Source organism: Callorhinus ursinus, unplaced genomic scaffold, assembly GCF_003265705.2.
Source record: "Callorhinus ursinus isolate GAN/ISIS: 27379988/994484 unplaced genomic scaffold, GSC_fseal_2.0 scaffold33, whole genome shotgun sequence".
In the NCBI taxonomy this organism is placed as follows: domain Eukaryota; kingdom Metazoa; phylum Chordata; class Mammalia; order Carnivora; family Otariidae; genus Callorhinus; species Callorhinus ursinus.
Window position 1 is genome coordinate 1,822,213 of NW_027397095.1, and position 14,502 is coordinate 1,836,714.

A 14,502-nucleotide genomic window follows, 5' to 3' on the forward strand; every position below is an offset into this window, starting at 1 on the left:
TTGTTTGTTTCGTTTTTTTTTTCTTTTTGTTTGTGGGGTTTTTTTTTTTCCCTTCAATTATGATCTTACCTTGTTTCTTACAAGAAAACCAGGGTCCTTTCTTGGCATGTAACATGTACGTATTTCTGAAATATTAAATAGCTGTACAGAAGCAGGTTTTATTTATCATGTTATCTTATTAAAAGAAAAAGCCCAACAAGCAGTAAAATTTCCATTTATCCCTGTTGTTTTAGTTGCCTTATCTGGAGAGGAGCGGATGTGATTTTGTTTCTTCTTCTTCTTAAGTTAGGACGGAAGGTGAAGGCACAGGGGGGCTTCTGAGCCACTTGGTAGGTTGGGTTCAGGCATCGATACAAGAAGGCAGCTCTACTTCACTGATAGCCAGGGACCGGAAGAGACTGCAGATTATACCCGTCTTGGATGAATTGAATTACAGAAACTAAGGTCACAGGTCCATTTCTCGAACCCACTTATACTTAGAGCGGCGCCCATTTAGAAGAAGGCATTCAGGGTGTCTAAGTTATCACACGTTCACACTTAGTTTGGGGGTGGGTTTTTGTCTTTTTCTGTCTTAACCAGGCAGGTTAGCTAGCCGCTGTGTGCTGGTCTTCATGTCCACACTGACCTGCTTTGAATTCCTATCCCGATGGCAGAAATAAGTGCCCGAGAAGTTCATTTGGTCCCCCTTGTTGCAGCATACCAGAGTTCACACCCCACCATATAGAATAGAGGACTGTCTGGGGGCTAGCCAGAACCAGGGTACAGTCTGGGCTCACCACATAGCTGTCCACACTCCTCCAGCAAAGTTTCCGCCTTTGCGTTTGGTTTTGGATCCCAGTTTTTGTAAAACAAGATTGCTAAAGTGTCCTGCTTGAGTCGTCTTGCCCGGGGCCCCTCTGATCAGAAAGGCAAAGGGCTTTGCTGTGGTTCACAGCCATGTGCTACCCTATCAGCCAAGAAGTCCGCCTGGGGGGGGGGGGGATCTGGGTGTCCAGACTTTTTTTTTCACGTGTTCTTGTTGTTTGGAGGGGGACGGGAGGGAGTAGAGAGCCCAGAAGGCAATAGCTTAGCTGTGACCCTTAGCCACAATTCCGGGGTCGGGGGTGGGGGTGGGCACGGGGACCTGGCAGAGGCCATAACTGTTGTCCCAGGCCAAAGACAACTGCCTTGGCCCCTTAGGACCCCGACAGCTTCCGAGACCACGAGAAGGTAACCGCTCCCTTTAAAAAGGAGTTCCCAAAAAGTCTTCAAAAAGAGAAAACCCCGCAAGTCTCTTCCCGCTTTAGACAGCCATTAAGATCTCCGATTCCACAGAAGCTAACACCCACAGAGAGGTGGTTTGTGTTCCTGTCCAATCTTCGGTTGTAAGACTAATTCTCTATTTTTATATTGAAACGTAATTACTTGATAGCTCAGGGTCTACATTTCATTCAACTTTTTTCACACCAAATTCTGCGAGAATGGTCAACATGGAATATTGGGGGCTGTTGTAAACAGAGGCTTAATATTATTAGAAGTAGCCAGTTATTTATTAAAGCATGATGTTAATAAAATAGGCATATTCTGGCTGGTGTGTATAAGTGTTTCTTTTTTTTTTTTTTTTAAACGAATCACAGAAGACCTAAAGTTGAAAAGGTGCTCCATTTATGTATGAGGAAAAATGGATTGTAAATAGCTAAGCTGCCTTGTGAGAACTTGGAAAATGTGCTGATACTTAGTAACTACCTCAGTCGTGAGGAATTTCCTTTTTAGCTTAGACTGCTATTACTTTGACTTGGTAGAAATGAATCTGGTCTCCAAAATGTGGCTCAAAGAGTTATCCCCGTAGACCTTGTGAGATTGTTTTTAATTTAAAACCTTGAACTCTGCCCAGCTGTTTTCTTTCAGTCAGCTTCTCTACACCAATAACATTTTCCGAATTAAATATTCTTGAAGGTTCTTCTGGACTCTCACTGATTTGTTTTCTTTCTTTGCATTTTTTCCTGTTACCCTTTTATTATTTAAATTGTCTCTTGCTTTTGAACTTGAACTATGAAATAAACAAATCATAGATTTTTCCATTCAGATCTGACTGGGTAACTCTTGGCTTCTAAGCAGCCGGCAGGCTCACCATTGCACCCCGTCCCCTCCCCCCAAGAAAGAATAAAGGCAAGTTGAATATTCTAAAATCTTAAGAGTTCAGAGTATGAGGTAGAATAAAAGCTTTGTTGGTAGACCTGACTTTTCCAAAGTCTCAGTTAATAGCATGTGACTTTGTGTTTTACAAAGTCATTTGGAAATTATTTTTTCTTTCCAACACTTCACCGCCCTGTACCTTAAGAAAAAAACATTTTAACGACTCTTAGATTTACATTTTATTTCAAAAACAGTCCGTAATTAGCACCTACTACTTGATAAAAGACAAAGTACAAAGCATTGACATGCATTTTAAAAAACTTTCGTTCCTGCGTGTTAGAAACCTAACAGCTTACGTGAAGAAGAATTTGTCATTTGTGATTCTAGAACCGGCATGAAAATAGATGTTGGTGATGCTATGCAAAATTCTGCTTGCCCTTTGGTGTCTGCAGAATCCGTCCACTTGCCAGAGCTAAAGGGTGGCAAGTCAGTGACCGGATCTGCGAGAGGAGGCCTGCACGTGCACCTTCTCACTCTCGACCAAATGCCCGACTACCAAATACCACTTTGTCTCTTCCTTGAAATAAGGGAACAAGGACTGCGAGCTATTTTGTCAACTTAGAACCTCGCGGGGAAAATACAGCTGTGCGTTCTGCGATACACTTTATTGTAGAAGTTCGGTTTCTACTTTTAACCTCTTCTAGTTATTTTCTTCTGGAAGCCCTTAACAGAGGTGAAAAATCTCTGAAAGATAACCTGTGGTAATCTAGGAATACCAGCCCATCAGTAAGGCCAATCCATGTAGTGTTTACTTGTCTAATTTAGCTTTTCATTAGGTAATGTTATGACAGGGTTTAAAAACCAAAAGCTACATAAAGGTATAGAGTGAAAGTTTCCCTCCTGTTCCCCCATCCAACCTGTCCAGTTACCCCACACTCTAAATTCACTAAATTATTCGTTGATTATACACACACACACACACACACACACACACACACACACACACACACACTCTGGCTTCTTCCGAAGTTTCCTTATGCATACGGAAGCAAATAAGAATAGAGATATCCCCCCTTTTTTTGGTCAATTACATTATTGAGGGATCCCTAAAGATGTGGAGTCCCATTCTAAAGGCATGGTTGCTCAGTGGTGCCCCACTTGGGATTTTTACTGTATTTTGGCCCAGTTGAATCGAGGTGATTTTGTTTTTTTTCAAGAAACCAATCTTGAATGAGGAGCGGTTGGCGTTAGAGGGCTATAATCCCGGAGTGCATCACTAGGACACCGTCTGTTCACATTAAGATTCGTTCCCGGTAGTTTGTCTCCATATCCTCATCAGTGAAGAAGATACTGACTGGCCAAAGCAATCGGGAAGATCCTCTTAGAACACAGCACATGAACACCACTGTTAACGATTGGAAATGGTTCAAAGGAAATGTACCCCGGAAATGACTCCTATTAGAATAATGTACTCCATTTTTTTTAAGGTTTATTTGAGAGAGTGAGAGTATGTGGTGGGAGGGGCAGAGGGAGAGGGAGAGAGAATCTTAAGCAGACTCCACACCCAGCGTGGAGCCCGATGCTGGGCTCGATTTCACGACCCTGAGATCACAACTTGAGGCGAAGCCAAGAGTCGGATGCTTAACCCACTGTGCCACCGAGGCGCCCTAGAATAATGTACTCTTAATGTTTCCTCAAGCCCAGAGGCCTTGAAGCTGCAGCTGTATCACGCAGGGTGGAGATGAGAATAGTGGGAAATGCATACCTGGATCTTCTCAGTTGCCATATCAATTATCTGTCTGATGGCCAGCGAGCCATTAGAATACGTAAATGATTGTCAGAGTTCAGTTGTCATGTAAGGTTGAATTTTTATTCGTCAGTGTTTGGAGACACTTTAGTCCATAAAATCCAGAGGAATCCATTTCTCAGCAAGAGTGTCCACGTGTGGCATTAAATGGACATTTTACTTGTGACAGTTCTTAAAGATAGGTGAGGAATCCTGGGAAAAGGCAAGATTGTTGGAAAGCAAAAAGTTTTCATGCATCAATCCTGCCGGCTAAGAGCTGATGAGAGTTGACCGGTCTGGTTAAAGAATGAAGAGAAAGCGTGTGTGAAGCCCGCGATGCTTTTCTAAGGGGTTTTAAGGTATTGTTCTCCGGTGTTTGGGGAAGAGTTTTTTTTTTTAGAGATTTTATTTATTTATTTGAGAGAGGCAGAGAGAGCACATGAGAGAGGGGAGGGTCAGAGGGAGAAGCAGACTCCCCGCCGAGCAGGGAGCCCGATGCGGGATTCGATCCCGGGACTCCAGGATCATGACCTGAGCCAAAGGCAGTCGCTCAACCAACTGAGCCACCCAGGTGCCCCTGGGGAAGTTTTGCAGTAACTCTGTGTTACTCTGTTTCTTACCTGCGGCAGAGTTGGAAGTCTGTGTGTGTGTGTGTGTGTGTGTGTGTGTGTGTGTGTGCGCGCGCGCGCATACACCTACATACCTACATACAGGTTTGTGTCTTTTCAAACACTTAATCCCAGGCAGACCTTACCCTGTCGCTGCCTTCCCCCTGCTGTCAGTGCTGTGTGCTTGGGGAATGCAGACTGATTTTAATAATAGCCGAAGGGAAACATAATTAAGAAGGTAAGCCTCCTGCCAAGAAAAAAATACACACACGCACATATAAAATGCATTCCAGATAGAGTTGCTTAGGTTTACCACGGCCTGGGACTTGGTTTTCTACACCAACATTGATAACCCAAAGCTGACTGTAACCCACTGTTCTGGGAGACACCCCCGACAGGGAAGTTGGTGCCAGGCCGGCCACAAAGAGAGAACCCTGGTTGGTGGGTAATTTTCCGGACCCTGGCATCGGGCTCTGAACCCGTTCGCTGCACTTGTCTTTATAGGTCTTGAGTGTCCCTGCCCTCACCTGGCTCTTAAAATGTAATGAAAAACTTGTTTCAGTTCTGAATAATTTGCAACGAGCTCTGGCCGCAGCAACTGAAAGTTACTTGAATGTATGGACTGTAAAAAGAAAGTTCCTTGCTGTTTATTCCCCTGCACCATCCCGACTGAGCAGTGAGGCAGGACGAACCTGGGTCCGGGCCACTAAGCCAGGCCACGTCCGTGGTCACAAGTAGAAGTCGCTCCATTTTGCACACGAGGGTGAGGACTCGAAGACGTTAGGTAACTTTCCCAAGGGTGACCTACAGGTAAGAAATGCAAGAACCAGATTTGAAATCGAGGTTGGTTGGCCAGCAGAGCCTGTTTTTGGTTTTTTTTTCCCCAAGTGCCCCTTTTCCTTCCATCACCCTTTCCCCCTTACGCTGTTGTCTCAATCATCAGGAAGCGACAGGCCTGTCGGGCTTGCTGCAATGAGCACCATCCTGGCCGTGCAGAAGACCAAGTTAAAGGTCATGGCAGACTCTGGCTGACCCGAGTACAGGTGAAGGAGTCAAGGGCCACCTGGAGACAAATCTTTCTTTTCTTTTTTTTTTTTTTTGAATTCTTTGTTTATTTGATTTTTGGGTTTTTTTAATTTTTAATTTGTTATTTTTTTATTTTTGGAGACAAATTTTGTCGAAAAGTTTTTCTAACTTCACACGGTGGCTCCTCGCTCGGTGAACTTCAAAACAGGAAGAGCTCGGTTGATAGTGTGTCGGCACCATGTGGCCTCTGTGCTAGTTCTAGTCCTCTCCAGGCCATGTGACCCTGTGTGTGGCAGGGCTCTGTGGTCGCCCTGGCAGCTGCATCGTTGGGAAGGGGCCACTCGCCGAACACTTAGGCAAACACAATCTGTTCAGAAAAATACCATGGTTTACATACGGAAAATTCATACCCGCTTAATCAGCTGGAGCTTCGAGAGGAGGTAAATATATCTTGGGATGAATGGGGCCCAGTGAATAAAATCTGGGCTTCTTAAAGAACCCTCCATAGGGGCGCCTGGGTGGCTCAGTTGGTTAAGCGTCTGCCTTCGGCTCAGGTCATGGTCCCAGGGACCTGGGATCGAGTCCCGCATCGGGATCCCCGCTCAGCGGGGAGTCTGCTTCTCCCTCTCCCGCTCCCCCTGCTTGTGTTCCCTCTCTCGCTGTGTCTCTCTCTGTCAAATAAATAAATAAAATCTTAAAAAAAAAAAAACCCTCAACAGGATTTCACCTTAAAAATTACACGTGGGTCAGAAATTGGACACAGAGAACCAAGATCATAGGCAGTGTAGCTATAGGTGTGTTTCTCCTGGACTGGTCTCAGTGCACATTAGAAAAGACCACATCCAACGCCAAAACCTGTGCGTGAGGGACAAGAGAATTTGACTTGCCATTTCCTACCCGGAGAGGGAAGCTGGTGGCTTTTGTTTGTTGTCCCCTGAACGCCTGTACTGGCATGCCCATCAGGTGGTATGTGCTGAAAACAGTTCGGAAAGGTGCTGACCTAGGGGTGCTCAGACTCTAGTGCTTGACCTCAGCCTTGATCCAAGGTCCAGAGCGAAACCTGTGAGCCCAGCAGGGACTGTGGACTCAGCCTCCAAATGAAAGCCAAAGGATGTCTCACTCGTCTGCAACCACGTCATACACACCTAGTGACTTAGAAAATTAGTTCAACCACAGACGCTGAAGGCCGATGGTGAACAAAATCCCTGGACTCCAGAGGTGGGTCAAGGTGGTATGGGTGAGGCAGGTAGCCTCTGAGGTGGCCATCAGAGATGGTGTTACTCTTCTTCAACCCGCCCCTTGGGCCACTGGCCCACACAATCAGGGCTGGGTGGGACCTTATGTGCCCCACATTGCATAATTTGTCCAAGTTCCCTTTTGGAGAACTGTAATTTATGTCCAAAGAATTTGACGGTCCCTGTTGTATTGAAACACGCTCCAAAGAAGAAGTACCAGAAGAGGCCAGCCCTTGGTTAGCAGAGATTGCTAACAGCGATCACTCTGGCTCTGGGGGTGTGTGTGGGGGGTGCCAAAAACCACATGGGATTTGAGGCAGTAATAGGATTTATTTATTTATTCATTTATTTAGAAATTTATAATTATTAAAGAATTGTTTAAATTCCATATAGATAATGTATGGTGAGTTATAGGAGTTTCAGGCGTACAATATAGTGATTCATCGATTCTATACACTACTCTGTGCTCATCATGATAAGTGTCCTCTCGGCAGTAATGTGATTTATGACACATCTGGCTTTGGTCTCTGTGTGGGAGGATGAGCGAGGATGTAAATGGGGTCCTCATTCTCAGGAAGCCCGTCATTCCGCTGGGGAGACGAGGGTCACCCAGGAAACCATACCATACCATACTAGTGAATACAGCTGCCCTACTGATCAAGGGAGAACAGCGCAGAGCGCAGGGGGCAGGGTGACTTCCGGGGGGGGCGGGGCTCTAGCTGGACTTGAAAGGAAGCGAGGAGAGGGAATGCTCCTGGGAGCTCCTTGTGGTTCTTCGTACTCTTTGGATGCTACAGGTTGCCTCCCAGTAAGGTGCTGGCTGCTCTGGAATTGAAGGGGTAAGGGCAGACAGGTGGTCTGAAGATGGTGGTGGGATAGATGTGGGTTGACAAGCGGCAGGAAAACGATGTATCTAAAGAATGGAGGTGAAGGGGTAAGGGCAGACAGGTGGTCTGAAGATGGTGGTGGGATAGATGTGGGTTGACAAGCGGCAGGAAAACGATGTGTCTAAAGAATGGAGGTGAAGGGGCGCCCGGCTGGCTCAGTCAGTAGAACATGCGACTCTTGATCTTGGGTCGTGAGTTTGAGCCCCATGTTGGGTGTAGAGATTACTTAAATAAATAAAACTTAAAAAAAAACAAACAAAAATAAAGAACGGAGGAGGGGTGCCCGGGTGGCTCAGTGGGTTAAGCGTCTGCCTTCAGCTCAGGCCATGGTCCTGGGGTCGGGCCCCGTGTCAGGCTCCCTGCTCAAGTGGGGAGTCTGGCTTCTCCCTCTGCCTCTGCCCAACCCCCGACCCCGCTCGCGCGTGCTCTCTCTCTCTCTCAGATAAAGAAATAAAATCTTTAAAAAAAATAAAAAATAAATAAAGAATGGAGGTGAAGATTTGTTAGTACAGGGCTAGAGAAGAGTCTGAAGCCCTCAAAAGCCAGGCAAGGCAATTTAAAATTCAAGTGGGCACCATCGAATGGAAATTCTTGCATAGGCCTTGACATGCTGACCAGGGTGTATAAAGATGAACTAAGAAGCATGTGGCGTGAATCCCATGGGGTTGACCTTGGGCTTGACAGTGCTCAGCACTCTACTGTACATCCCGAAGGGGCTCAGCATCCCCTCACACCCCCTCTGCTCTAGCCTGCCCCAAACCGTCTCGATTGGGAGCTTTGTGGTAAAGGCAATCCAGTTCCATACAGGAGGTACTTGTTGGATGTCCAGGCTCACAGTGCAGTCAGACGCGTTACAAGTGGTCCCCGTGGCGCCCCATCCCATCACACCCTTAGACGTCACACACCTGTGACACCCACAGAGCCCCAACCCCGCAGGCATCCCAGACTTGCCAGGCGTCTTAGGCTACTGTCTTTGGCTCTGGCCTCTTGGTTCTGGAGAGGAACACAGAGAAGCATCTCTGGAGTCTGGTTCCTCAGACGCCATCCCGCAGGGACTTGGGATTTCAGGGAAGATGGGAAACTTTTTCAAGCGTCAGGCAGCTAGCCCGCAGGATGAACGGGCCAAATATATATCAGATTAAAGAGGGGATCCTCTAATGGGGTAAGAGGGGCAAGGCTGTCCCAGGTGGCTTCTGTCACATTACCCCTTGGGTGACCTGGCTTATGGTTTAAAAACTACGAAGCAGCTGCTTGACTTCTTTCTGGGGTCTTCTCTGAAATGGGGTCTCTCCACACCCTGTCTATGGCACAGGGTGGTCATGAGGAACTGCTAGGAAGATGCACCCGCTGGGACTTTGGGAGCTGGAGAACACTGTGGCGTTCCAAGGGAAGACGTGCCCTTCTGGGGGCCTAGGGTGCCGGGAGCAGCTCGAGATCCCTGCATGAGAGGTGACTGCACTTCTGAGACCGGGCCGCTGAGCCCCACTCCCGGCAGTGGGTGCAGGTTGGAGCCTGGGCAGGAAGGAGCTCCTGCTGAGGACTCTGAGATGGATCGTGGCCCCGTCTGCACTTGGGCCCAGAGCTTGGTCCTGAGCACAGGACTTGGCCCAGAGCACACGAGATCCCTGCATGAGAGGTGACTGCACTTCTGAGACCGGGCCGCTGAGCCCCACTCCCGGCAGTGGGCGCAGGTTGGAGCCTGGGCAGGAAGGAGCTCCCGCTGAGGACTCTGAGATGGATTGTGGCCCCGTCTGCACTCTTGGCGCCCCCTCTGTGGGCTACACACCACATGCATTTGGAAGGGAGCTACCCCATCCACCTGCCGTTGCCAAGAGGTAGCAGGGAGGCTGCATTTAGATCAAAGCCTTATGGTTGGGGTTTTACAGAAAATGAGCACATGGGAGCGTGAAGCCTGGTTCTTCCTGACAAGAGAAGATTCTAGGTCTCTAATAATGACATATTTTGATTTAAGTGTTCAAAACACAATCAGCTTCGGTTTTTTCTTCTCCTGGACAGGAGGCCTCTGCAGCAACCATGTTACGCCAGATCATCGGTCAGGCCAAGAAGCATCCGAGCTTGACCCCCCTCTTCATATTTATTGGGGCAGGAGGTACTGGAGCAGCGCTGTATGTCTTGCGCCTGGCATTGTTCAATCCAGATGTCAGTTGGGATAGGAAGAATAACCCAGAACCCTGGAACAAACTGGGTCCCAATGATCAATACAAGTTCTACTCAGTGAATGTAGATTACAGCAAACTGAAGAAAGAAGGTCCAGACTTCTAAATGAAATGTTTCACTGTAAAGCTGCTTAGGATGAAGGTCTTCCAGAAGCCATCCGCACAATTTTCCACTTATCCAGGAAATATTTCCCCTCTAAATGCACGAAATCATGTTGGTGTATCGTGTTGGGGTTTACACTGAATAATAAATACCTGAAACTTGGAAAAAAAAAAAAAACAAAACACAATCAGCTTCAAATGGTCCCTTTCCATGGCCCACGCACTGTCTTCCGTCCTCAGAACACACCGTGCAGCTAGGGGAGAGGAGTCCCACACCCTGAGCTTCCTTCCTAGGAGGCCGGCAGGCAGGACGCTCAGGAGAGCACCCCTCGGTCCTCTTGACTGCGCACCCCCACCCCACGCCACCGCACCGCTGTCCCCAATTTCCCGCCAGACTCTGAGTCGCCGGGGGGCTGCCATCTCCTTTGTGAACCCAGGCTCTTCTCGCCTGGTCGTATAGTGAAGTTACATCAGCTCCCCTGATTCTGGAGTTGACAGCGAGGAGGGAGAAGGCTATGCAGAAGTGTTTCCCAGCATCCAATTCCCATCCGTACTTTCCAGAAAAATCCAAGATGGTCTAGGAAGGGCCAGGAGTGAATAGGGTTTGGGCTGGTACCAACAAAAAGCCCTGTCGGGCCTTCTGGGCATTTTGCATGTTTCCTCTTACACTGGCCCTGGGGCCTTTGGTGTTCTGAGGGCCAAGGCTTCTGGGGTGGGGGGGTGGAAGGAACAGAGGAATATGGACTTCCATGCACATCCTGTAGCAAACAGTAGCCAATATCCATGGCTCTTTAGTGTGACAGCCTGCTGAGTGCAAGTCACTTTCTAGAGGAATTTGAAGGTGTCTTCATTGCTTCCTGTCGGGCAAACGTGAAAGCCAATTTACCAGTTGTGCCCAGCTTAGAGAGAAAACATTGTACAGTGTGAACAGCTTAGCTAGATACGACCGTGAGAATCTGCTGAATTCAGTATGGAGCAAAATACGCCACCCGGGAGCTTATGTGGCCCGTGGGGGCCCTTCTTCACCCATATTCCACAGATGTTGACAGAGTACGTGCCATGAGCCAGGCATTGTTCTAGGCACTGGGGATGCCGTCCTGAAGCAAAATAGACCCGGTGACCATTCTGGCAGAGCTCTCCACGAGAGAGGGAGATAGACGACCAAATAGTCACAGGGAAGAAAGCATAATTACAGAGTGAAATGGGCCCCTTGCAGTAGGAAAGAATCACGTGAGAGCCCTGGGAAACTGCCACACCCACAGTTACCAGTCAGGCGGCAGCCAAGGTCTAGGGCAGTGGCTCTCCAACTTGAGCGTGCATCAGCATCTCCTGGAGGGATCCATAAAACGACAAATGGCCGGGCGCCATCCCCAGAGTTTCTAATTCAGTGGATCTGAGACGGGGCCCAAGAGTTTGCAGTTCTACCAAGTTCCCGGGTGTTGTTGCTTCCGCGGCTCTGGAGGCTACGCCTTGAGGCTTGTTGGCCCAAGCAAAGCAGGCTTGTTTTTTAAGATTTTACTTATTTATTTGAGAGAGAGCGAGAGCGAGAGAGAGCACAAGCAGAGCGGCAGGCAGAGGGAGGGGGAGAAGCAGGCTCCCCGCGGAGCAGGGAGCCCGATGCGGGGCTGGATCCCAGGACCCTGGGACCATGACCTGAGCCGAAGGCAGACGCTTCACCGACTGAGCCACCCAGGCGCCCCCAGCAAAGCAGTCTCGGGGCATGGCCTTTGATACAGGGCACACAGCCCTGTTGGGCAGTCAGTCAGAGGCAACTCCCAAGAAACACCGGGAAGAAAGGAATCAGGTAAATTGCCCGAGATGGCAATCATCTTGCCACACTGACAGGTTAGGCTTTAATATTCCCAAATGGAGCCCACGTTCTGTCCGCCACACCTCAGGCTCCGGAAAAGGCCAGGCAAGTGGGGGTGGGGGTAGTGAGCAGGACCCACGAGAGGTCTAATTTCATCGGGGATTAAGGAGTTACCTGCGCATGATCACACCACAAGGGAAGCTTGAGTAAGGTATGGGGTTGCTTCTAGAGCAGTCATAGAGGGCAAGGATGACTTGGAGCACTTGCCTTGTCCGTCTTCCCTGTAGTCTTCTGGCCCAGGCCACATGGATTAGAAGAGTGGCTTCACCACATCTCTATGCCGTGTTGAGAGGACAAGATCCCATCAAAGCCTGTGGTATTCATTAAGATGCTCTTGGCTACAAGTGAGGATAAGTCCGACTCAAAATGAGTGAAACAATAAGAGGTTTATCATCTCCTGTAACAAGAAGCCACGATGTAAGGAAGCTCCAGGGATAGTTATTTCTCAATGTTATTATCGAGGATCCAGATTCTTTCCATCTTTCAACTTGCCAACCTCAGCAGGTTGCATAGCTTCCCTCATGACTGAGAGTTGGCTGGGAAGCCTCCATAAAGCTGAAAAACATGGCTGTCACGGTTACAGTAAGAATACATCTTGGCACACCACTTTCTGTTGGTAGCAATAAGAGACTTCTCTTTCTCCTCAAGTTTCTTTTGAAGAGCTAAGAAATCTTTCCTGGACGGTACCCTCTTCCACCAAGCATCCCCTCACCTCTCGTTGTCTCGAACTGGCTCACCGGCCCCAAGTTGTTGAGTAGAAAGGCTAACCAAGATTCATGCCCTGGGCTGAGGCCAGTCCTCTCTGAAAGACATGGCTTCAGCGGGGAGGAGAGGCACTGAACAAATCAGGGGCTGACTGACAAGCAAGAAGGGAGGAATGGCTATTGGGTTGGCCAACGACTGGGTGGGCCACACCTGTGTACTACTAGAGGGTAACACTAGTAGGAGTATAGGGTGCTCTCGCTGCATCCAGGATGGAGAAGCGCAGCATTATATCAGCGCATTAGCCATCAGCAGCTTTGGCAGGGACAGGAAACTTCACGTTGATTCAGGGATTCTGGAATGTATGCAGAGCTACACGGAGATCAATTTGTCATCTTCTAGACCTACACCAGCTCAACTCAATTTCCCCCAGTCCCTTAAAGGTCAGCCAGGTCAATCTCGAATCCTTGATGATTGATTGTCCTCTACAATAGTCCTGCCACGTGGTTGCCCAGCCACTTGTGCTTTCCGGTGATGGGGATCTCACTACTTACCATTGCGTTCTATCTCTAGGCAGCTCTAAATGTTAGAAAAGGTTTTCTGCTGGCTCTAAAATGTACACACCCGTACTGGTTGCTCAGTGACTAGGTGACACAGCCTTTGAAGTCGCTGTCAGTGTTTCCATTGTAAATGGGAGTTTTCAGATGCTCCTAACTAAATTTTCCTTGCAGATCCGTACATGTTACCAAGAGATACTTTAAAAAATAAACAACCAAATAACTGGGAAAATTTTAGCTTGTCTGCATTAAGATCTTTAGATATTTTTCATAATTCAAACCCATTTTTGGTTTGATTGGTTTAAATTTTAACGAGAGATTAGACCATAGCATCACCTAATAACTAACATTTGGCGGGGGGAAATGTTTTAAGGAAATGCCTTGCGGTATCAGCTTTAAAAGTAGTTGTTGTGGGGCACCTGGGTGGCTCAGTCGGTTAAGCGTCTGCCTTTGGCTCAGCTCATGATCTCCAGGGTCCTGGGATCGAGTCCCGCCTCAGGATCCCAGCTCAGCAGGGAGTCTGCTTCTCCCTCTGCCTCTGCCCCCCCCCCCACTGGCGTGTGTGCGCATGCACTCTCTCTCTCTCTCTCTCTCTCAAATGAATAAATAAAATCTTTGAAGAAAAAAGTAGTTGTTGTACGTAGGACCCACGGTGCTCCTTGCCCAGTTAGATCGGCGATGGCTAGCGGAACTCCTGGTTGACCCCCTGGGAGGAGGGGATCATTTCCCTCGGTGTCCCCTCAGAGCGAGAGTATGATGGTGTATTTGGTGGGTCCCCATGAATCCAGATGAATGCGGAAAAGCAACAGCTTTCACCTTGGCCTAGACAGATCAGCGGGGGTTAGGGGCAGAGCCCCAGGCAGGGCCAAGGGACCATTTGTGCCCCAGGGACTCTGTTCTTCTCAGACTACATGGGTCACCACTGCCTGGCCAGACCAAAGGGAGTTGCCCAGGTTCACCAGAGTCCTGGATTGTGGTCAGTTGTTTTCAAATGTCAGTATGATGCTGTGGAAAGACTTGTTTTCTATTTCCAGCAGGGAAGGGTGCCCGTAAGTAGGTCTGCATTGTCAAAAATGCAGAAACTTTTTATTTCAAGGTTGATTCCATCTCTGATGCTATCCCCTCTTTCCGCCACCCTCCTGATTCGCCTTCCTTTCCTCCCCCACCAACTCTGAAGCCACTATCCTCGAAGCGGCCTCTCCCCCTCTCCCCCTCCCTTCTTTGCCTGCCCCCCCACCCCCACCCCCTGCCGCCCAGCCAAGTCCAGACATGGCTTTGGATTTGGTTTTGCTTTTGTCAAAATAGGGTTAATGCAGACTCATACTTCTCTAGCAGTGGCCGAGGGCTTGACGCGGCCTGTGGAATCGACCTTGGGAAAACTGCTCCCACTTTCCAATAGTTACACTTGACCTTTCTTCTTTAACAAGTGTGCCTTCA

The 14,502-nt window shown here is 48.4% G+C and overlaps 1 pseudogene; it reads left to right on the forward strand.

Moving 5' to 3' along the window:
• Positions 1-9,654: 9,654 nt before the first annotated feature.
• Positions 9,655-10,111, forward strand: LOC112809145 (cytochrome c oxidase subunit NDUFA4 pseudogene; annotated as a pseudogene).
• Positions 10,112-14,502: the final 4,391 nt, after the last annotated feature.